The following is a 27,851-nucleotide window of genomic DNA, read 5'->3' on the forward strand; positions in this document are numbered from 1 at the left end:
GTTTCAGAGACTGTGCTTTCTTTTTATTGCTGCATTCGTGTTCTACAAGACAGCCTCTCCAAGATTAACATTTCTTATGATTGTTCCTGACAATGGATTCACTTCCAGAGGCCCTGCTAAGGATAACCAAAAAAGGGCATGGAGCAGGCTGGTTTTGGCAGCCTGCACGCAGTTTCAGAGCTTTTTAGGTCCTGGGTTTTCTGATGAGTGATTTCCTGAGCATGCCTAGGGAATGACAGGCATCTCCACAGGCAGGCTGCATCCACCTTGGCTGGGGTGTCGTCATTGGCTGCCTATTAGAAAAACGACAGGACAATGCATACCACCGCCTGCCGACTGTAAACATAGGGGATATGTGTTCACTTAGCATGGACTTCTGGGAGGGGCCAAGGAAGGGCGGTCTGGAGTTCTATTGAATAGAGCAGTGTGTATTCGGCTGCCTGCCTGCCTGCCTGCTCTCTGGCTGTGCTCCTGCTTAAAGAAATCAGTCCTTCCTTTTCGACAGTCCCCGGGAAGAAGTTTCAGCCTACGAGGTAAGGCACAGAAGGCTTTCTTTTTTTCCTTCTAGAGAGAATCTGGGGACTTTCTCCGGTTTTCAGTCAACATTCCTGGCTAAGGTAGCTGGAGATGCAAGAATGTTCGAAGCAATAAACCATGCAAACTCTGGAGCCTGACTGGACTTCCCTGCCATACGGATATTCCCGGAAGGCAAACAGGATGAGATTTCAAGTTTTGTTTTTAGAGTTGGGACAAGAAGAGCGACCATATAGAGACTTACATTTAGGGAGCACTGGCAACTTTGATTAGGATAGCCTTTTGTTTTGGACAGCCATATGAGATTATACCTGATATCCAAAGGCCAGTGTTAGCAAGCCTACTACTGCACCAGACTGCTCACACAGTCTCTTCTGCATCTTTTATTGCTAAAGATTTAAAGTGGTTTTGCTTTAAAAAAAAAAACAAACCAACAATTCTTTAGGTTGATGAGAAGCCAAAAGGAATGATTTTTTAACCAAAGGCATTTGCGTTATAGTCTGCTGCCAGTATTTAAAACTAGACTTCCAGAGTTGCAAGGAAATAAGATCAGCGATGGAGAGATCACTAGCACCTAGTACTGGTTGGGTTAATGTCACTGATGGGATATTTGCTAAGACAGAAGATGCCTAGGCTGGTCTGTTTCCTATAAAACCTAATAACAAGAGAATGCATGCGCTAGTGGGTGTGTTTTGAGAAAGCACATTTAACGTCCTACCAAACTATTTTTTTAAGAAATCTTGTTTTCTGTTTGAAAGTGTGCCTGAGTGTGTCTAGATAATCTGAAGAGATGTCGATTGGAAATGTGGTTTAGAAAGGGAAGAGGCAGTCCTTTATATCGAGATAGACATATTTGGGTGTCTGAAACAGTAGTACAAGGCAGTTAGTTGGTAGTAGCCTGGAATTCCTTTTAGAAAGAGCTGATTGTAAGCGGTGGGGGAATTTTAGTGCTGTGGCAATACATGGTCAAAAAAAGTGGATGAGAACAAAGTGCTTGGTATTTATAGATCCCTTCTGTTAACAGGACTATGCAGATGGACTTGTAAACTGAAAATCCTTCTAATGTGTTTGCCAAAACCCGACATATACAGCTAGAACTTGAGTGAAGACTAGATGCTATATGGCAAGCAGGGTAAATCTGATTATTTTTTAATAGTGCTGGCTATGAAAGACTACCAGCTGCAAATGACTGATTCAACTGGATTTTATTCCATGGAATGCGGTGGTTTGGGGTTGAGATTCATTAAATAACCTTTTCTCTTTGTATTTAGAAGTTTGGGGATAATTTTCTTGGGAATGCCTCTTTCTCCTTCTAGAAGTGATATATGAGAACAAAATTCCCTGTGAATTTCCTTCCCTGGAACAGTTCTGAGTAAGTGTGAGAGAAAAGCTGCAGGCGAAAGCTATAGTTTAATTACTGTCCTTCCCTCGAAGAGATCAAGTTCCAAACTATTTTCACAGTGTTTTTAATGTCAATCAAAATATTGAGAGCAATTTTTCTTTTAACTGTTCTCTAAACCATGAAGGGAATGCAGTTTGGAAGGAAATCTATAATCTTGGGATTTGAGGATAAATTCCATTTTGAAACCAACATCTCAGAATCCCTGAAAGTTCAAAATGCGCTATGACCACTCTCTCCGGATCCCCCATCCCCCTCCTCTTGGGCTCCCCACCCCCAACAACCATAAAGACACTTTAGGTTTTTCAAAGTAACACTTTAGGTGTTCTGCTGTATAGGTAGAGATAGAGAGAGAGGATTTGAGTTTATGCTGAATTTTAGGCAGTTCTTTGTGCTACTTCCTTCCTGTTGAATGTTACCTAGAACATACTTCCCCACATAGTGAGGTCAAAGGAGCACAATGAAAGCACAGTAACTTTCATTTCGGAAATATAATCGCAAAATTTCAGAACAAAAAGTCACTAAGAGTTGAGCCTAGGACACACAAGGAATGTATGTACAATGGGTTGATCCATAAGTAAAGCGCAGGGTTGTTTCAAATATTCGAAGCAAATAGAATGTGTAATTTCAATCATTCCAATCAAAATATTTCCTTAAGTAAATACACAATTCTTATATTAAAGTTAGGAGACGAAGAACCAGGCTCAAACTGCAGCTTAAAGGATTTTACATGAGATACATGAAAGCATTTCCTGACAGTAAGGCAACAGCCTTATTATTAGCATTATTAACAATTCTAATTGGCTCCTGTGACTGGTCTGAGAATCTCCTCCTCTTAGGCAGATAGAATAAGTTTGTCCTGTGGTCAGCCATATAAAGTTCCAGAATCTAGCCCAAGCATTCTCTGTTCTCATAATTAAAATGCACCTCAGCAGGCCTTTTTGTAGAAACACCTGTAATTTTCTCCATTTGCCATTTTCATGATAGGGTGATTACTAGTTAGTCATTCCTTAGCAAGACACAGAAGTGACTTAGAGATGGGCATGAAAAGAGATTTGCTGGTTTCCCATTTCCTGTAGTCTATCACGTTTCAGAAATGTGGTCGGGGCACAGGAGAAATGCTGATAGAGTGGTATGCAAATAGCACGGTAGGACTAAGGAGGAGGTTAGAGGGATGCTGCCAAAGAATTTCCAGACTTCAAAAGGGGATTTTCTGCGTAAGTTCTCTTAGAGCCTCAGAAGATACCATTAGCTCCTTACTGAAAGTTCTTCATCTGTCAGGGTGACAAATCCAAGTTTGCTATTGGAGAGATGCCCATAAGTCCTGAGTAGAAGGGTGGCTTAAATAGATACTTTTGGCAGAGGCTTAACTTATGAGAACCGCTACAAAATCTCAGTTCTAGTATTGGTTCCTCTACTTAAGTAACCCTGACCTTTGAGGAAATCATCAGCTTTTGACTTCATCTTGGAGTGCAGAATGGACATTGGTCATGCTTCTCCTATGTCCCATAGTGGTTAAGATGTCCAAATGAGATGAAGCTCTTTGCCCCCTCTTCCTTGCAGATTCTATACCTTGAACTGCCTATCATTTGAGTCCTCTGGATATTATGCTCCTCTTGGCTGGGATCCTCCACTTCTTACCTAGTATCCCTAATGATCTCTTCCTTTCTCATATTTGAGGACCCTTGAGTGGTATCTTCTCGCTCCTAGTTCTTTCTAGAGCCCTGAGCCATGTCCAGTGAATACTGGTCTATCCCAATGTTGTCTGAATTTTTACTTTGATGATCACGGACCAAGAGGACACAAATATAAGGAAGTGGAATAAGATGGGCCATCAGCGGTACAAGGCAATATCCAGGAACCAGGAAATCCAAAGATCCACTTGAGCAGAAGACCAGTGAGAAAGTACTGACAACATAAAGGCCTTAGTAAATGAGGCAGCTTCTCTACCTCTAGCCAAAAGCATGGAATGAATCCCAGCACGTCATGCCTGGGCCTTGTAGGAAGGCATCCCTAACTTCCTTACCCCCAGGCCTCCACCTCTAGCCTCTTCCCTGCTCCCCCACCCCCGTGCCGGATAGGGAACTTTCTGGATCCAACATTGACTATTTGCAGGGACCAGCTCTAAGATTAGGCCCAGAGCACAGAAGAACACTCTAGCACAGATGCGTTCTAGCTAGGGAAAGCCACTCACACAAACAGAGGAGATGTCAGAGCATGTTTTGTGGTAAGGACCCACTCTGCTTCTCACCCCAAACTCACAACTGGCAGGCTGTGGGTAAGGCTGTGGGAAGGGGGCGGGGGGGAAAGTATGACCTGGGCTGTGAGGGAGGGGTGATGAGGTTGTTCCCTGTGTTGTTCTTCCCTGTGTTGTTGCTGTGGAAACCTTTGAGAATCTGATAAAAACTGTGAACCCTTAAGTTCCCTTTGTAAACCCACCCTTCATGATTGACAGGTGAGAGGCCTTTGAGCTGGAGCATGTAAGATGGGGAGTGGGGTCAGGTGTGGATCCCCATAGAAGACAAGGCTGGATGGGATCAGAACACAAGTGGAGGTGTCCATTTTTGTTTCCCAGATCTGGAAGGAAGAAAAGAGGGGACAAATACACAGATGTATAGGCGGAGATTGCCTCATATGGCCTCCATTTCAAAGAAAAGAAGGTCATTTCCAGAAAAGAAGCAGTTTTCTATGGGGAGCTCTTGGGGGCTAGAGAAATCCAGGAATGGCTGCTATTAAGTGTACGTGAAAAGAACACCAAGAAGTTAATAAAAAGCTTGCTAAGCAGCAGTGAGGGAATAGTTGAAGGAAAATACATTTTTAAAAAATTTTAGTAAATTGGGCACTCATTTCAGTACGTGGCTTTTCTTTGAAAATATATGTATATGTATAAATGATGTATAACTTGAGGATAAATTTGCTTTGTGATGGTATCCTGAGGCTTCTGGCATTGTTTTGTGAATACTCCATGAAAGCACTTGACTAAAAGGGAACAACCTCACTTGGAGATAAACATATTAAGTAGGAATATATAATTAGTTCCTTGTGACACCCACATATAACATTCCTCATCACTTGTCTCAAGATGTATTGCTGAGGAACCAGGCTGACTTCACTTTGTGCTAAAGACCGGCAGGACCAAGGCAAAGTGCCCAAGAGGCCCAAGGACCAATTGGCATCAAAGATACTAGTTCCACTGGGGTCAGGAGGACCAGTCTAAGCCAGAATGGATATAAGTTACAAAAATGGGCTAAGTTGCACATGACAGCCAGGTGAGTAAAGAATCAGAAGTCAGGCAGAACTTAGCGTAGCAGTGTATGGATGAATAAGGTGAAGTCTGGGGGAGCACATGGCCCAGTGTTAAGAAGAAATAGACCTCTGTGTGAGCAAACTTTGGTAGCTCAAGTAAAGGGCCAGGATTATAAGACATAGATTAACGAAGGGATGGGATCACAGGGATATCCAAGAGCAGAAGCCCAAATAGGACCAGGGCCCACAGAGAGTAGAGTTAAAGTCAAGGTGGGTGAGAGGATCCCAGCAGCGGTCCATGGAAGTTTACTCCATCCCTTTCCACTAGTGTGACTCAGCTCAGTGCACGTGTCTGCCTCTTTCTGTTGTTCTATCAACTGGAAAATTTCTTCTGTGCTTCCAGGTCCAGTCCTGAGAGAGGAAGTCTGATTGGTTCAGGCAAAGACTATTGTCTATGGCAAATCCTTTAGTAGGAGGAGGACATCAAAGGCACAGGCATGCCTATGGATGAATGACTCTGATCCAGGCAGTGGTCAGCCCTGGGCAAAGAAGAGCTCAATGGGTAATTTTAGTTAGAAGAGAAATTGAGCATGGAAGGCAAATTAGCTGAAATGTCCAACAGCTCTCAATGGGAATCATTTGAATTTTCAGGTGAATAAATTCCTAGAGAGGCAAACACCCAATGAATGATTACACAGTTCTTGATGATCACTGTGACATGACCCAGTGAGCCAGTGTTAAGGGAGATTAATCTGGAAGTTTGCACCACTGACAACTGAAAGGATAAGAATCATCTATCTCAGAAAGATTTTGGGAAAAAACATTCTGGATATTATTGTTGGCAAGAAACTTCATATGAACCTTCCATGTGATATGGCTCCCTTCAAATGAAAGCAGTCTTGAAGATTTAATGTGTAATGATTTAACAATTTTAATAAATAAAAACAAGCACAACTCAATGTAAACCACAATACATAATAAGGTGAATGCATAAAAGCTGGTGCACTCTTAATCACTGGAAGTTTCAGATCTAAGCATTATTTGCAATGTAATTTTTAATCCATTGAGCACCCATCATGGTGTCTGTCAAGTAGAGTAAAAAATCCCCTGAGTTCTGCACAGTTCAGATCCCAAATGGGACTCCGTGCTCTGTTCTGGGCTCATTTTTCAGAAAGACACGGACACATATGCATTCTAGGGTGAGCATCAAAGGCTGGAGGGAGTCAGGAGGCAAAATATATGCAGAACAGATAAGGGATCTAGAGCTGTTTATCCCAAAGAAAAGAAAATGAGGAGGCCACATAAATATCTTCTAATATTTGGGGTACTTTTATATGAACATGGGAGAAGGCATTTGTGTTCCTCAAGGCAGCAGAACAGCATTGAATATACAAATTCATAGAATTTTTAAGCTGGGCAAGACCTTAGGAGCTCATTTAGTCCAAGGAGTACATATAATTTTTCATCTGTATGCCAGCTCCAACCAACTGGCATGTTAAGAAGGATTCTGAGGATGAGTCTAAGCTCAGAGGGGAGGGGAAAATGTGGTCACTGATAGTGTTATCTGTGGTGGAAGAAAAGGGCCATGTCTACTCAAGTACCATGTTTTAGTCTTCATTAATGTGGTCTGTAGGTTTTTAACCTCTGGGTGGTGGATCCCTGGGAGGTCACAAAGTCATTGGAAGAGGTAAACAAATCTGTATATGCAGCAAGTGCTTTTGGCAAGCTGCTGTGAGTAAATAATACATCTTACATCATATGTGCTACTATTTTTTTAATTATATACCTACATTATAATGATAAAATGCTAATTTATTTAAAGGAGTTATTGAAGTCATAGTAGTTTTTGGTTTTGTGTTTTATAAATGAGTGGACTTAAAACATATAATTATGTTATGCGTGGGAAGGTTGGGACAGGAAATTTGGGATCTTAAGTAGAAATTCTTTTTAAAAGAGGAACCCGTGATCTACTTTTTATTCTCCAAAGCCTAGCCACACCAAGTAAAATTATATATGTATTTGTAGGTTTCTTTGATTAACGTCTGCCCTGTCTTATTGATCTGTCAGACACATAAGGGCAGAGAACCTCTACTTTTTTTTCGTTCATATGTAACCAGTGCGTGGCACAAGGCAGAATCAGAATAAATATTTGTTGAATGAAAGAACTAACCAAGTAACTTGACCAAAGTCATCCAGTTAATTCGTGGTAAGATAGTTCCAAAACACACAGCTCCTAAGTTCCAAGCAGTTAACCTTTTCAAGATACCACATTACTTCCCCTGATAGTAAGAGAGCATATTTTAACAGTTAGCAAATTTAGGTTATACAATGCAGCCCAATCTGCCTATATACCCGTGGATCTTAACCAGTATCTTAATCAGAATCAACTGTAGAGCCTTTTGAAAATACACATCCCTGAGACCTATGCTCTGGAGACTCTGATTCAGTGGGTCTAGAAGGAGGTCCAGGTATCTGTAGTTTGTAAAAGCTCCCTGGTGACTCTGATAAAACATCCTGGCTCAGAAACAGTTCTGTGTACCTATCGTTAAAATAATTGATAGTAGATGTATGTAGTTTCTTATTCCTCAGAAGCCTATGTCTTTAGTTTTGAATAATTTCTTTCTAAAAATTATAGTTGCATATGCCAAATAATTGGTTTGGCCAGAAAAGCAAAACCTTAATTTTGCTTTTTTTTTTCGGTTTAAGCACAAAGTTATCAACCCCGTAAGGTCAAACTTTTCTGATGAGATTTCCAGCATTTGCTTTTGTAAAGCACTGGAAATGTGGCAAGAATAAAATTTGTCATGCTATTTCCCACTTCCTTTTCCAGCCATCATTACTAAGGGAAATTTAGGCTTAGGGGGAGGGGTGAATCTAGGAGAAAAACAATTTAAGCATTTCTGTTCTTAGGAGGTTTTGAGCACATATTTCGCTTCCTAGGAAAAGCTGAAGATGTTTTTCTCTGTTTCCACTTTGTGGTGAGGATGCGCAAATCCTGAAGAGGGGAGAAGCTTCCTCCACCTCCACCCTCACCCCTACATCTTCTCTAGGGCTGGAGTCATCACAGCCCCTGGTTTAGATGCTTCCCTGGGTGGCCTTTTTGAAAGTATGTGGACCCTAAGAGACAGGAGACTTTGAGTGCATGGACGGGGGATAATTTGCTTTTGCAGAAGGACAGAAAATGTATCTCTAGGTTCTTCCTTTATTCAGCAGTTAGGAATTACATATTCCGTATTGCACAGAAGAATCTACCATAGTCAGAGCACTGACTGCATGAATTATATTCACTAACGATTGGAGAGCCAAAAGTTTCTCTGTAAGAGTGACCTGATCTAGTAAGAATGTCAAAATTGTTACTATATTTGTACCCATGCTCTTTGGTTTAGAGGGCAGGTGCTTCCGTGTGTACATGGAAGCAGAGCTTGTTGGAGAAGAGCAGCTAAAAAGGAATTAGATTAGAATCCACCTCTGTACAATGACATCATCTGGACTCGGTCTCCTTCATCTCTAACACTGTCCCCACTTTCTCTGCACCCCAAACTCATACTGGCTTCCAAAAGCTGATTGTTAAACTTTCGAGAATTTTGAGAGCCAGTTGTAAAACACAGCCATTATAAAAACTAAATCATATAAGCTTATAATTAAACACATTATATGAAAAGCCAAGATAATAAATATTCAAAACTCTTCCTAATTATTTTACTATGTTTCACTATTATCTATTCTCTTGAGGTTAGTTACATCTATTGTGGTTATATGGTGGAAATACTGTATAAAATGCTGTGCAACTGAGCTTTTCTTCCCAATTCTTCACTCAGTGATGTCATATTCAGAACTTGAAATTGACCATGATGGAAGTAATTACACAACAGAAATCAGCCCATGCTACAAAGCAGACTCCCCTCCCCCTCCCCCAAGAACTTGTTGCTAAACATTGACTAGCACGGCACTGATCCTAAGGGATGCAGTGGTAAAATTAGCTCTGCTTTGGAGAGTCCATCGGAATACCTCTGTCGTTCAGTTACATGCGTATTCATAATGTATGCTTATGATTGCATATTTGTTTGTTTGCTTGCTTATTTATTTCTTCTGCTCCCAGAACATAAGCACTATGAAAGCAGAGACTTTGTCTGCCTTTTTCAGTGCTGTGATTTGAGCCTAAAAATGTCCTGTTTCCTGCATATAGTATTAATAAATGAGTTAAATGAGTGAAAGAAATAAACGTCAGGTTGGTAGTGGTAGCTCACACGTGTAGTCCCAGCACTTTGGGTGGCCAAAGCAGGCAGATTGCTTGAGTGCAAGGGTTCAAGACCAGCCTAAGTGAAATGGTGAAACCCTGTCTCTACAAAAAATACAAAAATTAGCCGGGCATGGTGGTGTGCACCTGCAGTCCCAGCTACTTGGGAGGCTAAGGTGAGAGAATCACATGAGCTTGGGAGGTTAAGGCTGTAGTGAGTTGAGATTGCACCAATGCACGCCACCCTGGATGACAGAATGAGACCCTGTCTCAGAAAAAAGTAAAAAGTAAAAAGAAAAAAAGTCTATAATTTCTTCCTTAAAGATACCTGAAGCCAATCAATGTTCATGTTGGAGCTCATTAATTTCTAGTGAATTGTATCATTGCTCAGTGTTTAGAACAGTGCCTGGCACATGCTAAGTAGTGTATAGATTTTTATTAGGAAAAATAAAATAAGTTATCTTCATAACAGCTAATTTTACAGATGAAGAAACTGAGTTACAATTAGATTAAGTAATACAGGTAAGGTCCCACAGCTAGTAAGTAGCTGGGTCAGGATCTAAACCCGGGATAATCTGGAGGCATTGCCCACCTTCTTCACCACCATGCTATGCTGCCCCTTGCTAATTACTCCACGTGACTGAGACTCCTCTTTTGTTTGTAGTTCTAGAAAGAATTGCGATCTATTTGAGAACAAACTTTGGAGTCAGGAGAACTTGAGTTTGAATCTCAAATTCACCACTTTGCAAAATGGGGATGATTTCTCCTCCATTTTGTAGTTGTCACAACTACTAGAAGTAATATCTCAAAACTGCTTTGCACATACGTGATAGACACTAAATTACAAATGGTCAGTTATTGGTTGTGATTTCCGGTGGAGGCTATCTGTAAGCGTGGGGCTTAGCCACACACTGTCCCCTGTTGCCTCCTCTAGGCCATCCTGTAGACAGATTAAAAAGGGCTGACTGCTTCTATATTTGGGGTCTCCAGGAGGTAAGACTAGGACCAATAGATACAAGTTCTAGGAAGTCCTATTTCAGATCAGCATACGCACTTTCTAAATAGATATTTCTATCTCTGAAGCATGAACCTTGCTGCTCTACAGAAAGCAGACAACTTCCACTGTCCTCTTCAATCAGAAGGTTTACCCGCTTGCCCTTATCAACAAATGTGTGCTACCTTTAACATTTTAAATCATTTTATCTAGTATAGCTAAAGAGTTGTATTATTCCTGAGATTGGGTTGTTTTGTAGGTTTTCGGTGTTTTAGACCTGGAATGAGCGGGAGTAAGAAAAGAGGGAGGGAGGGGAAAAGAGAAAAAGAAAGAGAAAGAGAGAGAAAGGAGAGAGAGGGAGGAAGGGAAAAGGGAGAAGAGGAGGGAGGGAAGAAGGAAACTGGAATTTATCTGGAGAAAAGGTACTGAACTTGGGAGAGAGACTGAATAGCAATGGATTGATAGTTATCTGAAGTCCTCACAGGTTAAGGATGGTTGAGAAGATAAGCTAGCTCATTCAGCTACCTTGCTGGCATACTAGCTATGTGTTAGGCACTGTTCTGGTTGAGGACTGCTCTCTCATAGCAGTAAAGTAAATCAAATAACTTGCCCAAAGTCACACTGCTGGAAAATGCCAGAGCTGTTCAAAGTTGCTCCCTAATGCCAACCCTCTCCATTTCCCTACAGCTATCTGCTCTGCGTCCTCCCCCAAGAAAGCGATGGAAACCAGAGCAGGAGGTTTCCGTAACCAGTCATTATAATTTGTCAGGGAGCCATGCTGCAGTTCAACTAGACAAGCACATTGTCATTCTCTGCCATATAAGGAAACAGAGCTAAACACCATTCCTTTCACTATTGACTGGAGAGATTGCTCAAGTTAGAGTTAGACAAGATGAGGATCTAGACCTAGAGCAGTTAAATTAAATTAAAAAAAAAAAAAACAGAAAAAAGAAAGAAAGAAAGTCAGAGAAGTAGTTTTTTGTTTTCTTTTTCTGGTACCAGAGATAGTTTAACAAGCAGTTTCCATCCTTCTCCCTGACTCAATGGGAGATTTTCTCTGACATTAGGCACTAAAGGATTCAACTACTTGTACAAAGACTTCAAGCTGTTTTGGTGTTTGATTATGTAAAATTTTTTTAAAAGGCAGAGGATCAGTTGAGGTATTCAAAAAGCCAACATATCCAAAAGGTACTCAAAAGGCCAAGACAGAGCTGCTTCTGCATGGGTCAGGTAGAAAGTCAAGGACTGTATTTCTCTGTCCAAGGATTTACAAAAGAAGTTAGTGTCCACTCACCTTCCAGCCACTCTCAGAAAGAGTGCTTATTAAGAAGACTTTACATCTAAGTTTGACCTTCTTGTCCAAAGCTGAGAATATTCACGGGATCACTCTTTGCCTTAAGACTCAGACACAATGAGCACTTTGTTTTTTTTGTGAGATGAAGTCTCATTCTGTCACCCAGGAGGGAGTGCAGTGGCGCGATCTCGGCTCACTGCAACCTCTGCTTCCCGGGTTCAAGCGATTCTCCCACCTCAGCCTCCTGAGTAGCTGGGATTACAGGCACACACCACCATGGCCAGTTAATTTTTTGTATTTTTAGTAGGGATGGGGTTTCACTATGTTGGCCAGGCTGGTCTTGAACTCCTGACCTCAAGTGATCTGCCTGCTATTGCCTCTCAAAGTTGCTGGGGTTACAGGGACCATGCCCGGCCACAATGGGCACTTCAGAATGCAGGCTCAGTAACCAACTTTATAAAGGGAGAAACAGAGGCATGAACAGTTGAAACCATTTCCTCAAAGACAGCCAGTTCCATCTTGCCATACAGAGAGCCCACACTTTCAGATAATTCAAAGAGGCATCATTTAGTGTCCCCAGGGAAATGAAAAACAAAAAACTAAAAACAAAACCTGTAAATAGTCTGGTCATCTTCTCCTAACTATCATCTTTGATGAGATTGCATCTGGAGTACTAGTTTATTAGGCATACCCAAGACTGAGTAATTTATAAAGAAAGAGGTTTAATGGACTCACAGCTCCACATGGCTGAGGAGGCCTCACAATCATGGTGGAAGGCGAATGAGGAGCAAAGTCATGTCTTACATGGTGGCAGGCAAGAGAGCTTGTGCAGGGGAACTCCCATTTATAAAACCATCAGATTTCCTGAAACTTATTCACTACCACGGAAATAGTATGGGGGAAACTGCCCCCGTGATTCAGTTATCTTCACCTGGCCCTGCCCTTGACACATGGGATTATTACAATTCAAGGTGAGATTTGGGTGGGGACACAGCCGAACCATATCAGACGCCATAACAAAATGCCACAAACAAATTTATCTCTGGATGGAGGTTAGAAGTCCCAGATCAAGGTGTCAGCACGATTGGTTCCTTCAAGGGCTGTGAGGAAAGTCTCTGTTCCAGACCTCTCTCCTTTGCTTGTAGATGGTTATCTTCGTGTTCACATAGCATTCTTTCTGAATGTGTATCTGCATCCAAATTTCCTCTTCTTTTTTTTTTTTTTTGAGATGGAGTTTCGGCTCTTGTTGCCCAGGCTGGAGTGCAGTAGCACCATCTCGACTCACTGCAACTTCCGCCTCCCAGGTTCAAGCAGTTCTCCTGCCTGAGCCTCCCGAGTAGCTGAGATTACAGGCACCCGCCACCACACCAGGCTAATTTTTTGTATTTTTAGTAAAGACAAGGTTTCGCCATATTGGGCAAGCTGGTCTCGAACTGCCCTCAGTTGATCTGCCTGCCTTGGCCTCCCAAAGTGCTGGGATTACAGGCGTGAGCCACCGAGCCTGGCCTCCTCTTCTTATAAAGACACCAGTTGTATTGGATTAGGGGCCACCTTCATGACCTCATTTTAACTTAATTACCTCTGTAAAGACCCTATCTCCAAATAAGGTCACATTCTGAGGTCTCAGGCATTAGGACTGCTTCCACATATGAATACTCGGGGGAGATACAGTTCAACCCACAGTATGACCCAACTCAAAATGGTGGTAGAAATCCATATGACACATTTTCCGAAGCTCAAGTGCCAAAGACCCTACTGCCGCTGGTGTTCTATCTTTCCACTGGGTCTAAGGGAATGCTTTGCTAGAAATCCCTTGGCCTTTTGAACTTGCCTTTGACATTTACTTTCTGCCTTTCTCAATATGAGATTCTGATCCCGTTAAAAGTCAAAAGAGGTTTTCGAAATGACGCACTGAAGTACGGCTTCACATACTGTGGCCTATCTGTGGACAGCTATGAAACCACGGAGGCAGACCATCTGGTATGAGGCCTTTGGGAGCCAAGGAGGGGGCTCAGTGGGAAGGCTTGGCCAGGGCAGCCTGCAAGCCAGGGAGGCAGGCGCTGAGAGGGGAGCAGCTTCAGCGTAGCCCGCCGGGCCAGGGAGGCAGCCACAGAGGGACCTTGTGCGTGCCTGCACAGGGCCCAAAGAGGGTGGCCCTTTTCCATCATTTTTATATATGCTGATCACAACCACAAATCCCCAGACACAAGGAAAAATATTTGAAACCTACACATATTTGGGCTCTGAATCATTTGTCTCTTGTCTTTGTTTTCCTCTTGCTCCTCTCTATCCCTCCTTAAATTTTTATACTTTTTCTCTCAACAGCCCTTCTCACTTTATCTGTCTTTGCTCTAATTGGTTACAAGTGCCTCTACATTGTGTCTTGTCTCCATTTTTCATGTTCTTTTTTAAAAGTATTTTATTTTAGCCATTATTTCTCTCTGTCCCTTCCCTAAAGCTCTTCTTGGTGCCCATTTCCCAGCTTTGGTCCTGCTCATGGCTTCTCTGTCTTAGGCCAGGGGTAGTCTATAGACAGGATGACCATGTATCATCAAACTGGGACATTTGAAGAGGGAAAGAAGCAGCTGTTAATAAATTCCCAAAAACGCAGTCCTGAAGTGGGACTGTCCCAGGCACTCTGGAGTGGATGCTTATTCTATCATGGTGTGGTTTTCTGCTTTCCGTAAATCTCTCTTTACCTATCAACCACTCCCTCTATTTGTATACCTTTCTTTTTTAAACCTTTTATGTTCTGGTCCTTCTTTTTTATTTCAACCCCAAGAACCTTTGTGTTTTTGTAGTTCTGTCTTCCGTTATCTCCTCCTCATTCCCTCACTTTCCTCTACTCTGCTCTCTATCTTGTCTCACCACTTCAATTCTTCTTCTCCCTTGATTTCCTTCTTTTGGGTACAGACTGGACTGCAGCTCACAGCGGCCACGCCTGTCTGCCAGGATACATGCAGAACATAGTCCCTGCATTTCAGAAACAAATCAAGGCACAGCTGAGCACATATACTGTACACACTTCAAAATAAGCCACCAAATGTTACAAGCTGCTTTGGGTCTCAGAGGAGCCCTGAGTAGACTGTTCACCCCTTCAGCACCTCTACCCAGAGACTAAAAGAATCCCTACAGCACGCAAGCAGCCATGCCTGTTACTGTTACGGAGACATGTTCTGTGTATGTCTCTAGGCTCTCCCGGGATGCATTTCCTGTATGTGTGCCTATGTACACTAGAATTGAAAATGATGAAAGTCTATGACCCGAAAAACAAACAGAAAGTGACTGGTGAAGCTAACTGTGCATTGCCTTTGTTATGACTTCAGTAATCTGGACCATCTTATCCTCTAAAGAAATGTATACCAAAGGCCTAGCAATGGCTGCTGTAGGTTTTTTGTTGTTGTTGTTGTTCTCAATTGAGTCAGAGTCTCACTTTGTTGCCCAGGCTGGAGTGCAGTGGTGCAATATCGGCTCACTACAACCTCCACCTCCTGGGTTCAAGTGATTCCCCTGTCTCAGTCTCCCGAGTAGCTGGGATTACAGGTGTGTGCCACCACACCGAGCTAATTTTTGTATTTTTAGCAGAAATGGGGTTTCACCATGTTGGCCAGGCTGGTCTTGAACTCCTGACCTCAAGTGATCTGCCCGCCTCAGCCTCCCAAAGTGCTAGGATTACACCGTGCCTGGCCTGCTGTAGGTCTAACATAATTAACAATAAACTTTTAGGCAACAAGATAGAATACATATTTATTTCAGTTCTTTTTAAATGTTCTCATGACACAGTCATCTGCAACTTATGGTTCATTCTGAAAAATCACTTCAATTTTCCAGATATTCCTTGGACTTAAGGTTGTGCAAGGAAGGCCTGAAACTCCTTCCCAACTTGAAAATGAGAAAGGAAGAGTGTTTTCCTCTTGTAAATCTCTGGAAGCCAGTCCACAGATACCTGAAATACTTGACAGAATGGCACTGTGTCAGCTGTCAGGAGCTGCTCTTGTCTTTTCTATTTATTTATTTATTTATTTGGGGATTTTGACTATAATTTTCTTTCTTTCTTTTTTTTTTTCCCCAAATACTCTAAAAATTAATGAATGAGGAAAGAAGACAGTTGGCTGTGTCCCCACCCAAATCTTATCTTGAATTCGAGCTCCCATAATTCCCACGTGTGGTGGGAGGGACCCAGCAGGAGGTAATTGAACCATGGGGGTGGGTCTCTCCCATGCTGTCCTCATGGTAGTGAATAAGTCTCGTGAGACCTGATGGTTTTATACAGGAGAGTTCCCCTGCACATGTTCTCTTGCCTGCCACCATGTAAGACATGACTTTGTTCCTCATTTGCCTTCCACTATGATTGTGACGCTTCCCCAGGAACTGTGAGTCAATTAAACCTCCTTCATTTAAAATTACCCAGTCCTGGATATGTCGTTATTACCAGAGTGAGAACAGACTAATACTACAGTATACAAGATATTTTATGAACAGAAATACGGGTTTTGTTCAAGTTCTCTCCTTCCTTCCTCTCTCTTTCCCTTCCTTCCCCCTCCTCCTTTTCTTTCTTTCTCTTTTTCCTCATTCTTCACATTCTTCCAGTTTTTGTTTCTTCTCTCACTGAGACAGATATGGCTGGAAATGTGCTATTACTATGGGGCAGCCTTGTGCTTTATCCATGGTGGCCTATAGCTCTCTTGCTTATATATATCTTTTTATGAAGATTGATGGTAACAAAAAATACTTCACCCACACTCTGCTGGGTAGGTACATGGTTATGCGATGGTGGAACGGAAATATCTATCCAGAGAGCTCCCTACTGCCCTAAGACTTGATAGAGTCATCCCCAGCCAGCCTGGAGCCACTGACCCACCTGTGTCTGAGTAACTAGGAAACAAGGAGTATAGGAGTTTGAGAGTTATTTTTGTTTTTTATTTTTTTAAACTTTCGTGCCTTTGCCTATTTCTGCTCTTAGATATTCTGTTAAAATAAAACAATTGCTCTTTCTGTGGGAGTTATTTCTAGCTTGCTAATTCTTTTTTGAGAGAGTGTTTGCATGAGGTTTTAAGTTTTTAAAGTCTTGGCTCTTACATTTTGTAGGAGCCCTCGACTCCAGATAGTGGTCTAATAGAAAAGTAGCCCTGGCTCTTGTCTCATGTCCACAGCTGATAATCTGTGTGACTTTGAATGGCCTCCCTGTGCCTCAGGCTTCTTAATTATAAACTGCCAACAGCCTTTTCCCTTCTCTATGATGCCAAGGTAGGGAGCAATGTGATCTTTAATACAAAAGGACATTAGGCAGTAAAGTGTCTTAAAACATAGACATGGATTTCCTCTCTTCTTCCTTTGAAATATGAAGACTTTTGCTGGTTGGTTTTTGGGTGAAGATAGAAATCATGTATTTATAAAGGAAACACCCCATATTCAAAGTTCAGAATTTGGGGTTTCCAATAATCATCTCATGCACGAGAGCTGACTCCCTCTGCTGGGGCTGCCCCACCCCCAGTTCCAGCCTTTCGTTCTTTTATTTTTATTTTTATTTTAGAGATAGATAGAGTCTCACTCTGTCACCCAGGCTGGAGTGCAGTGGTGCAATCATAGCTCACTGCAACCTTGAACTCCTGGACTCAAGCAATCATCCTGCCCCCGCCTCCTGAATAGCTAAAACCACAGACACAGCACCATTACGCCAGGCTAATTTTGTACTTTTTTGTAGAGAAGGGGTCTCCCTGTGTTGCCCAGGTTGGTCTTGAACTCCTGACCCCAACTGATCCCCTACCTCAGCTTCCCACAGTGCTGGGATCACAGGCATGAGCCACCACACTGGCCACATCCTCATCTTTAAAAGCAATATTGAGAATCATCTTGTTTGGAGAAACTCTGATAGTTTCCCCAAGTGCTGAAAAGGGAGGATTGAAACAGATTGCCATTCAATTGAAGCTTTTCCTCTAATGGAGTGAGAATTTTTTTTCTTTTTTTCATTTTTTTTTTGAGACAGAGCCTTGCTGTGTTGCCCAGGCTGGAATGCAGTGGTGTAATCATTGCTCACTGTAGCCTCAGCCTCCCAAGTAGCTTGGGGCTACCACACTTGGCTAGTTTAAAAACTTTATTTTTCGTACAGATGAGGTTTCACAACATTACTCAAACTGGTTTCGAACTCTAGGGCTCAAGTAATCCTCCCACCTTGGCCTCCCAATATGCTGAGATTACAGGCCTGAGCCACTGTACCCGACCCAGAAAACTTTTTTAAAAGCTTTATCTGAAACCAAAGCACGTAGTGCACAAAGGCAGAATCTTAGAATCTTGTTGCCCTCATATTTTCTAAAACTGCCTTTTATCAGCATTTAAGTTTCTAACACATGAGATCACATATGTGAAAGAGCTTGTGCTTTGTAATATCTGTGATTTTACTATCTATAGCAGAATATATTAAAGTGTAAAAGTGCTCCAGAATCTAAGAAGAGTAGAAGAAAAGCATGTTTGACCCCAGCAACTGTGCTTGCAGCCAGGCTTGAACGAGCAATCATGTAGATGGGTTAAATTGTTTATTATTTATTTATTTGTTTGTTTGTTTGTTTGTTTTGAGACGGAGTCTCTCTCTGTGGCCAGGCTGGAGTGCAGTGGCACAATCTGGGCTCACTGCAGCCTCCGCCTCCCGGGTTCAAGCAATTGTCCCGCCTCAGCCTCCTGAGTAGCTGGGACTACAGGCGTGCGCCACCACACTGGCTAATTTTTGTATTTTTAGCAGAGACGGGATTTCACCATGTTGGCCAGGATGGACTCGATCTCCTGATCTCAGGTGATCCATCTGCCTCGGCTTCCCAAAGTGTTGGGATTACAGGCGTGAGCCACCGTGGCTGGCCAAATTGTTTATTTTTGTTGTTCTTTAAATAAAAGTTTATTTTAGAACACTTTTAGATTTACAGAAAAGCAGCAAGAATATTCCAGAGTTCTCATATGCCCCACACCCAGTTTCCCCTATTGTTAACATTAAGGCGCATTTGTCACAAATAATAAAACAATATTGATTCATTATTACTAATGAAAGTCCAGCCTTGATTTGGATTGCTTTAGGTTTTACCTAAGGTCCTTTATTTACCTTTTAAGCCCCTTAAAATAGAACAGTGCTTCATATGGGGAAAATAGAATGTTCACATTGTAGCTATATTGATGGAACTCTAATACATGAGTGAAAATGGTATAAGCTAGCTCTTTTCTTGAAAATATGCTTACTGGACTGACAATCTCTTGAGGACTTTCCATCTGTAATACCTTAGGCCTCTTCTGGTCTCTGGTTTGTTTCCCTTGAGACCATTAGCAGATTGCTCAGCCTGACCCACCCTGGTGCCAGATGTTGGAACCCTCTTGCTGCTGCCAATCTGACTAGTCATTCCAAACAGATGGTAATATCCAGCATCACACCCCTCCCACAATTTCACAGTTTTAGGCAGAAGCCTTAGAGTGAAAACGTTTACCTGGCTGTCGAATTGCTGAAACTCTGTTCTTAAAGCTGCTTCATACCACAGTGACTTGTGAGAGCTTTGACATTAATAGAAGGTCCAAAAGAAGACCTGAGCCATGTTCCTCCAAATCTTGAGATCTAAAGACTTTGGCCAGTTTAAAAACACTACAATCTGTGGAAAATACCTGTTAGTAACAAATAGAGAAATTATGAAGGAGATTGCTTTCTAGACATCACCCCAATGACAGTCTTCCACATACTGAGCTTCCAAGCTTTCTTTCAAATACAAGTTACCAGCAGACACTAGTGGAAAGAGTCTTTTTAATTCATTTTCTGCCTTTGAGCAACTTGCTGACTGACATCTGGAGGCATCTCAGCCTTCTGGGGTGGCAACTTATGGGGAAAGGGCTGGAATAGATGTGGTCTCTCCTAGTTTTAAAGCTGCTTGGATTGGGACTTTATAACGTTCCCTCAGAAGGCTCGTTGGTGTCCTTTCTATCAAATTTCTTTTTCTACTGTTTCACTTTCATTAACAAATTGCTTCACGGGAAAAAATGCTAGATGTGGTTCAAATATTAGTTACACATTTGTTGCCTTCAAGGTAACTAGTTATTTGATTGATCACAGTTGGTTTGTTTTTAAAGTTGATTTTGTGTAGAGCTATAATCAAACACGTGCAAGTGAATCAATAAAGCTGAAAATATATCACGATGAGGAAATGTAGGTATCTTCTTTGGTATCTTCACATCAAAAAATTAATTGAGAGGAACCCTTAATAATGAGTGAAACTAATATTCTTGACTCAGAGAATGTCCTTAAAACCTCAAAATAACAACAATATCTGCACTTTGAACTGGTTATCTAAGTATAAATAAAGTTGGTAAGAGACACCTTTCATAAAAGGAATGGTTGAACTAACCCTCAAATAGGAAGACATCAAAGTCAAGGAAGAAAGTAAGAGCCCAAGGCCTGGGGTGGAAATGGTTACTAGGTTTAGCCATCTGCTTTGGTCTTTCCTGTTGCACATGTAGCTATATAGTTTACATAAAAGTATCTCTCCAGAGGATCAGAAAGAACAGATTTATGGAACCAGATGTGAGTTAGCATTTCTACAGGTGTGGCTCTGCAGCTGAAAGAACATGTTGTACCAGGGATGAAGTTTCTTATTATGTAATCAATATAAATTACCACTAGACTTTTACAGAGGTTGATAAAGCAAACATGTGTCATTTGGATTGGCCTTCTGGTATATAGAGAGACGCTGCTTCACAACATGAAAAAATGCACCATTTGACACTCATGAAAGACTTGGTAGAAAATACCATGACAGTAATCAGGCAAGGTTGTTCCCCCTTGCACACAGAGCGGATAGTTGGTGACTAGATGGAAATTGTGTTCATATGTTTTTCTTCATCAAGAAAAACAAGGAGCATTTCAAAAATATTTTTAAAGTCTCTCAGAATCTGATAAGAAAGGGCCAAGAGGATAAAAATTAGAGGACTGGGGAAAAAATAACAGAATGCGAGAGAAAAGATGGAAAAAGGTAGAATTAGTTAACCTACAGAAGAAAATATCCTTAGATGGTATAGAAAATCAGGGTCAAAAAAAGATTGGTAAATTGCAATTAAAAATTGCACACAGAAAGAGAACTTTAAAATTCTAGGCAGTAAAAGTAAAAATGTTGCTGATAAATTAATTTGTGTCAAAGTATTTAATACAAATGTTTTGATTTTTTAAAGCTGAGTGTTTTATGCTAGATTTTACAATGAAACAAAAATAAAAACTTCTACTTTTGGGCTTCTAATTTGCTTAAACTTTTTCAATTAATTTAAATGTATTGCTCAAATCTCTCATATCCTTACTAATTAAAATTTTTTTCTTAATTCATTTCCAAGACAGCAGTGTCAATTTCCCATAATGATTGTGGATCTATGACAGTCTCCTTATAAAATTTCCCCTTATAAAATTTGCCATAATTACTGTTCATGAGTCTATGTTGCTTGATACAAATAAGTTTATGATTTTTACATCTTAAAGCATATTTTCTCTGCTATTAATATTGCTACAACATTTTTCTTTTGTTATTTACTTATTACATAAATTTAAAACCTTTTATTTTTAATATTTCTGTCTATTTTAAAGTGGGTCTCATTAATAGCATATAGATACATTTCAAAATCTAGTCAGAGAGAGTTCTATCATTTAATGTATGAGATAAATCCATTGTATTTGTTATTATGGATTATATACAGGATGTCTGAAAATCTGAAAACAGGACAAACTTAATTTTAAACAATATATTAGTCACATTTTAAAAATATTTGCTCAATATGTTTTCTTCAAGCTTCAGTCAACATTTCAGGTAAAGTATCTTTAAATTTAAAGCAATGTCCACTTTTTTAACCCTAAAAAGTATAATAAATACACTATTTTCCCTGAATTTCCAGATTTTTTAGACCCTATGTAATATATTTATTGTACAAAACCTATGAGCATATTATTTGAAATGTATCTAATCTACAGTGTAAGTGCTTACCCTATATATTCTGATTATTTTGGACTCAAGGTAATTTAGTCTTATTTTTAACATCATATTTTGTATTTCTTCTTTTCCATGTGTATTCTTCACGTCTTTATTTTCTCCCTTCATAGTGTTTTATTATGTTTATTGATTCCCTTTTCGTCTTTACTGTTTTGGCTATATACATCCCTATTCTAGAGAATATTTCTACTAAAATTTAATATGCATATATTACACAGTATAAATTTTATTTTCCCTCCAAACTATCTGTGTTCATCCTATAAGCTATTATTGTTTAACAATCTGTTTCATTGTTAAACCCAGAAAAATTCATTTTTTTTTTAAAGAGTCAATTCTTACAATAATCTACCAATATATTTTGTTGATTTCTTTGTTCACCCTTGTTTCTGGCATCTCACTCCCCCTTTCTGGGTTCAAATTCCTATTTGCTGAACTTATTCTTTAGTAGTTCCTTTGGAGAGTGACTTTGGGTTGTAAGCTCTTAGACTTTGTAAAAGTACACTTTTTGCTTTTACTTTTAATTTAGACCTCACTCTTGGATATTCGCTTAGCTGAGTATAGAATATTTTTGCTTGGTACATTGAAGAGATCACATTTTCTTTTCTCTCTCTCTCTCTCTCTTTTGGAACAGGGTCTCACTCTGTCCCCCAGGCTCCAGTGCAGTAGCACAATCATGGCTCACTGCAGCCTTGACCTCTGGGGTCATGGGATTCTCCCACCTTAGCCTCCCGTGTAGCTGGGACTACAGGCACACACCACTATGCCTGCTAAATTTTGTATTTTTTTAAAAGATGGTATTTTGCCATGATGGTCAGGCTGGTCTCAAACTCCTGGGTTCAAGCCATCCTCCCATCTCAGCCTCCCAAAGTTCTGGGATTACAGGAATAAGCCACCACACCCAGTCAAGATATTATTACATTTTCTTCTCACATCTATTTAGGAGAAGTTGGCTGTCAGTCTAGCTGTCCTTTTTTCTGCCAATATAATTCATGTTTTCTCTCTGGTCATTTTTGTAACTGAAGTAAAAAAGCAAAATTTTCACACAGAGAAATATTCAGATTTTAAGTGTAATATATATGTGTATGTGTGCAGTATATATACATATATATATCTATGTATAGAGTATATATGTTTGCCATATATATGTCAATATATATGTGTGTGTGCATGTCTATGTCATATATATATGTCTGTCTATATATGTCAGTTTCTGTTACCACATTGCCTACCTTAGACATCTACTGTTCTGATTTCTATCACCATAGATCACATGTGTCTAGTCTTGGAATTCATATAAATGGAATCAAATAGTATATATTTTTTGTCTGGTTTGTTTTGTGCAACATAATGTTTTCATGATACATCCATGTTGTTGCATGTGTAAGTAGTTCATTTTTTAAACTTAATGAATAATATTTCATAGAATTAATACTCATAACTTATTTTCCATTGTCCTGTTAATGGTTATTTGAGTCGTTCCCAGTTTGGGATTTTATGAATAAAGATACAAGAGACGCTCCTCAACTTATGATGGGGTTATATCCTGATAAACCTACTGTAAGTTGAAAATATTTTAAGTTGAAAATGCACTTAATACACCTAACCTACTGAAACATCACAGCTTATCCTAGCTTACCTTAAATGTACTCAGAGCACAGTTGGGCCAAATTATCTAACACAAAGCATATTTTATAATAAAATGTTGAATCTTATGTTCTGCATATCGCTAGCCAGAGAAAAGACCAAAATTTGAAATTTGAAGTACACTGAAATTGCAACAGTTCCATACTGTTGTAAAGTCAAATCATTTTAAGTCAAGGACCATCTGTGTAACATTCAAGTACCTGTTTCCGTGTTTGTGTGTGTAAGCACAAGTTTTCATTTCTTTTGACTAAAATTCAGAAGTGGAATTGCTGAGTCTAATGTACATGTTTGTCTTTACAAGAAATTGCCAAACTGTTCACTGTGGTGATGCTGTTTTTAACACTTACAAGCAATAAATTAGCATTCCAGTGGCTCCCTATCTTTAACAACATTTGGAGTAGTCAGTCTTTTTAATTTAAACAATTCTAGTAGTTGTTTGGTGATATCTCATTGTGGTCTTATTTTGCATTTGTCTAATGACAAATGATATTCAGCATATTTTTTGTCATTATTGAACATATGTATATCAAGTTTCTTGCCTAATCTTTAAACTGTTTATTATTATTTTGTAGAGCTCATTATACTTTCTGGGTACAAGTTAGATGTATGTATGATATGAATACATATTTTCTCCTAGTCAGTGGCTCACCTTTTCATTTCCTTGACGCTGTATCTTGATAAACAAAAGTTTTATATTTTAATGAAATCCAATTTATCATTTTTTAAAATTTTATGGCTAGTTCTTTTTCTTTTCTCTTTAAGAAATATTTGCATACTCTAGGTTGCAAGGATCTTCTATTTTTTAAAAATTTATAGTTTTTGTTTTTATGTTTAGATCTGTGGTCCATGTGTATGGTTTCAGATAGCAGTTGAGTTTCATTTTTCCCATTCATTTATCCAATTGTCCCAGAACAATTTGTCAAAAAACCTTTTCTTTATGAATTGCATTGACTCCTTATTGAAAATCAATCATCTCCTGCATAGGCGTGGTTCTAATTTTTTTTTTTTTTTTTTGAGACAGTCTCACTCTATTGCCCCAGGCTGGAGTGCAATGGCACAATCTTGGCTCACTGCAACTTCCGCCTCCTGGGTTCAAGTGATTCTCCTGCCTCAGCCTCCTGAATAGCTGGGATTACAGGCATGGGCCACCACACCTGGCTAATTTTTGTATTTTTAGTAGAGATGGGGTTTCGTCATGTTGACCGGGCTGGTCTTGAACTCCTGACCTCAGGTGATCTGCCCGCCTCGGTCTCCCAAAGTGCTGGGATTACAGGCGTGAGTCACTGCACCCGGCCAGGCATGGTTCTATTTCTATAGCTTCTTTTCTGTTCTATAGATCCATTTGTCTATTCTTACATAAATGCCAAACTGTCTTGATTACTGTGGCTTCATTAATGTTAGACATTGCTTGTTACCTTTCTACTGTTGGAGATAAGGATTTGTACATTCATAAAATCTCCCCCTTCAATACAGCATCTTCCCTATTCTTTTGATATTATAATAACTGTATGAATACTTCATAGCTGACCACATAGTATACTATGATTACATTTTCTTTCTTTATTGCCACTTTCCTTCCTACTACCCACCATGATTTAATAATGACTTCATTTCTTTTACCTGTTTGTTTTCTATTATTAATGCCTGCTCCAGGGTATCTGACAGGAAAGTCAAATCCTTTTCAATACAGTGAAACATATCAGGTAATTTGTCAATTATTTTTCTTTTAAGGGATTCTTCTGGAAACTTCTTGGCATTTTCTAGGTTTGGTGCACAGCTTGCTGTTCTAAATCTTTACTTCACAGCCATCTTAGGCATTTCCTTCCTAGGACTGAAAGGAATTTCCTTTGTATGTGAGCTGAAATTTGAATCCTTCATTTCCTGGTTCCCATTATTCCTCCTTCTTTATACTCTTGTTTTGATGAAGAAGATTATCTAACAGCATCTTGAACAAGGGTCCAGGGAAGACAACATTTCTGAAAACTTAATTGTTTTTAGTATCTTTGATTTAAGTCATACTTGATTAATTTATTGACTGGGCATAGAATTCTAGGCTGGAAGTTATTTTTCCTAAAACTTCCCCAAACATACCTGCATTATAACCGCCCAACAGGTTCTCCTTGCCTGCTTCCTAGACAGAGCTGATTTATCAAGATGGGGAATTGCAATAGAGGAAGAGTAATTCACTCAAAACTGGCTGTAGGGGAGACTGAAGTGTTATCACTGCTGAAACCAGCTTTTCTGATAATTCGGGATGGGAATTTTTAAGGGTGATTTGGTGGATAGGGGACCAGTGAGTTGGAAGTGCCGATTGGTCGGGTCGGAGATGAAATCATAGGAAGTAGAAGCCGTCCTCTTGAGCTTGGTCAGCTCCTGGCTGGGGGCCACAAGCCCAGATGAGACAGTTTTTGAATTTTTATTCATTCTGACCACTATGGGCCTGTTCAATCCAGAAAAACACATCTTTTAGTTAGAAATTTTCTTATATAATTTTGGTGATAATTTCCTTCTCCTCATTTCCCATGTTCCAATACACACACACTCTCTCTCCTCTGTCACTGAATTATTGAGAGCTTGAACCTCCTAAACCAACTCTCTGATTTTATATTTTCTTAACTGTATTCTACTTTTCTGTATCTTATTCTAATTTTTGAGAGTTTCCTAAACTTTGGCTATATATTGTTTTTAGCCACACTATTTTTAATTTCTAAGGGTTCTTTGTTGTTGTTGTTGTTGTTGAACATTTCTTTTTATAACATCCTGATCCTATTTCATAGATACAGTACTTCTCTATGTCCCTGGAAATATCATTTATATTTTAAGTGCCTTTCTGCCCCTGCCTTATCTGAGTTTTCTCTGTGTTCCTGTTTTCTATTATTTGTGCTAGTCTCTGTCTTTCATTCTTCCCTCAGAATCCTGGTGATCCTTGGCTGTCTGTCCACATAAAGGAGAAAGGCAGTAAAAAGCTGATTAAAAGCTATAGGTTCAGGAGTGCTGGCTGGCAGAAAATGGGCCAGTTATTTTTCTTCCCATGGCAATCTCCAAATACCCATATCTCTAGATCCTTTTTCTTGAACAAGTTTATGAAAGATTTTCTTTTTGCTCTGTTACCCAGGCTGGAGTGTAGTGGTATGATCTTGGCTCACTGCAACCTCTGCCTCTTGGGTTCAAATGATTCTCCTGCCTCAGCCTCTTGAGTAGTTGGGACTATAGACATGTGCCACCACACCTGGTTAATTTTTGTATTTTTAGTAGAGATAGGGTTTCCCCATGTTGGCCAGGCTAGTCTTGAACTCCTGACCTCAAGTGATCCACCCCCTTGGTCTCCTAAAGTGCTGGGATTACAGGTGTGAGCCACTACGCCCTGCCCCAAAGAAGATTTTCCAAAACTCTTCCTCTGAGTTGTAAGCAAAGGGTCGACATTCTGAGAAGTCTTAGGGCATTACCTGCATTGCAGAGCCATCCCCATGGGATAGTTCCCCCATTTGCCTTTGGTAGGCCCTGTCAGTTTCACTGGTTCTAGGCCATGTTTCACATCAGTGTCTTGGCTGGAATTCCTAAGCAGATAGTTCATATTTGTTTACCATTCCCTCACACAAAAAGTGTTTTTTCTCCCCTCAGCCCACAGTTTAGCTTCCTCATTAGTAGGCTGTCATGGGTAGAGTGTTTCTATTTGTGTTCATAGATGAAATGCCACCTTTCTAGCTTGTGGCCTTACACAGGCGCTCAGTTCCAGTTTTCTGCCATGTTACCAATGAATGCTATCATACCCTTAACTCGGGCCAACTTCTTTGTCTTTGAGTTTCCTCTGTATTCTGCAACCTGGAGATGTTCTCTTGCTTACAAGCTCATTTAAGTGTTGTGTGTAAATGTTTTGCTTATTTTTTCTACAACATTTATACATTTGAAGCAGAGTAGAAATGACTTCTTGGACCTGCTTAGTCCATATTGACCAAAAGTCTCAAGTTATTGATTCAGAATTCTGGACTCTCAGAGCAATCAGTAAATTATAGTGCCTTGGTTTGCTTATGTGTATGTTATCAATCCTTCACCAACAATTTTGCCTGTTAAAAAAAATTCCTGTTAGAAGTTTTATAATACTTATTTTCCTATATCTGTCCGTTAGTGTTACATGGTGGTCAAAGGAGAATTTTTCTGGTAGTTTTTCCTGTCACAACATGGCTCCCAAAGAGTGGATCTAGTAGATGAAACAGGTTGCCTTGGACTATCTTAATAACCATTGCCATCATTTTTCCCCCAAATTTCACCTATTTATTCATTCAGCCTGTATTATTAATTGAGGAAAATTAAATTATCTAGTGGATATTTAGCCTTGAAGGTAATTTCAGACATGACAGCTGTGGTGGGAGGAAGATTCTCATTTTGTGTGCAAGTGTAGAAGAATCATGATGGGCAGAGGACTTAGCCTCTGGTCCTAATTTCTATTTTTTTCATGCTCAATCTTTTAAATAGAGATGAGTCTCTTAATGGAAAAAATGGAAATATTGCTC

The 27,851-nt window shown here is 40.0% G+C and overlaps 1 protein-coding gene across 3 annotated transcripts in view; it reads left to right on the plus strand.

Annotated features, from left to right (window-relative positions):
- Positions 1-202: 202 nt before the first annotated feature.
- Positions 203-27,851, plus strand: part of CALD1 (caldesmon 1) — a 197,256-nt gene continuing 169,607 nt past the window's right edge. For all 3 annotated transcript variants that reach the window (XM_011941228.1, XM_011941229.1, XM_011941232.1), the window contains exon 1: positions 203-533. The gene's annotated coding sequence lies outside the window, so the exon portion shown is untranslated. The remainder of the gene's footprint in view (positions 534-27,851) is intronic.

Source organism: Colobus angolensis, unplaced genomic scaffold (genome assembly GCF_000951035.1).
Source record: "Colobus angolensis palliatus isolate OR3802 unplaced genomic scaffold, Cang.pa_1.0 Scaffold2, whole genome shotgun sequence".
Taxonomy (NCBI): domain Eukaryota; kingdom Metazoa; phylum Chordata; class Mammalia; order Primates; family Cercopithecidae; genus Colobus; species Colobus angolensis.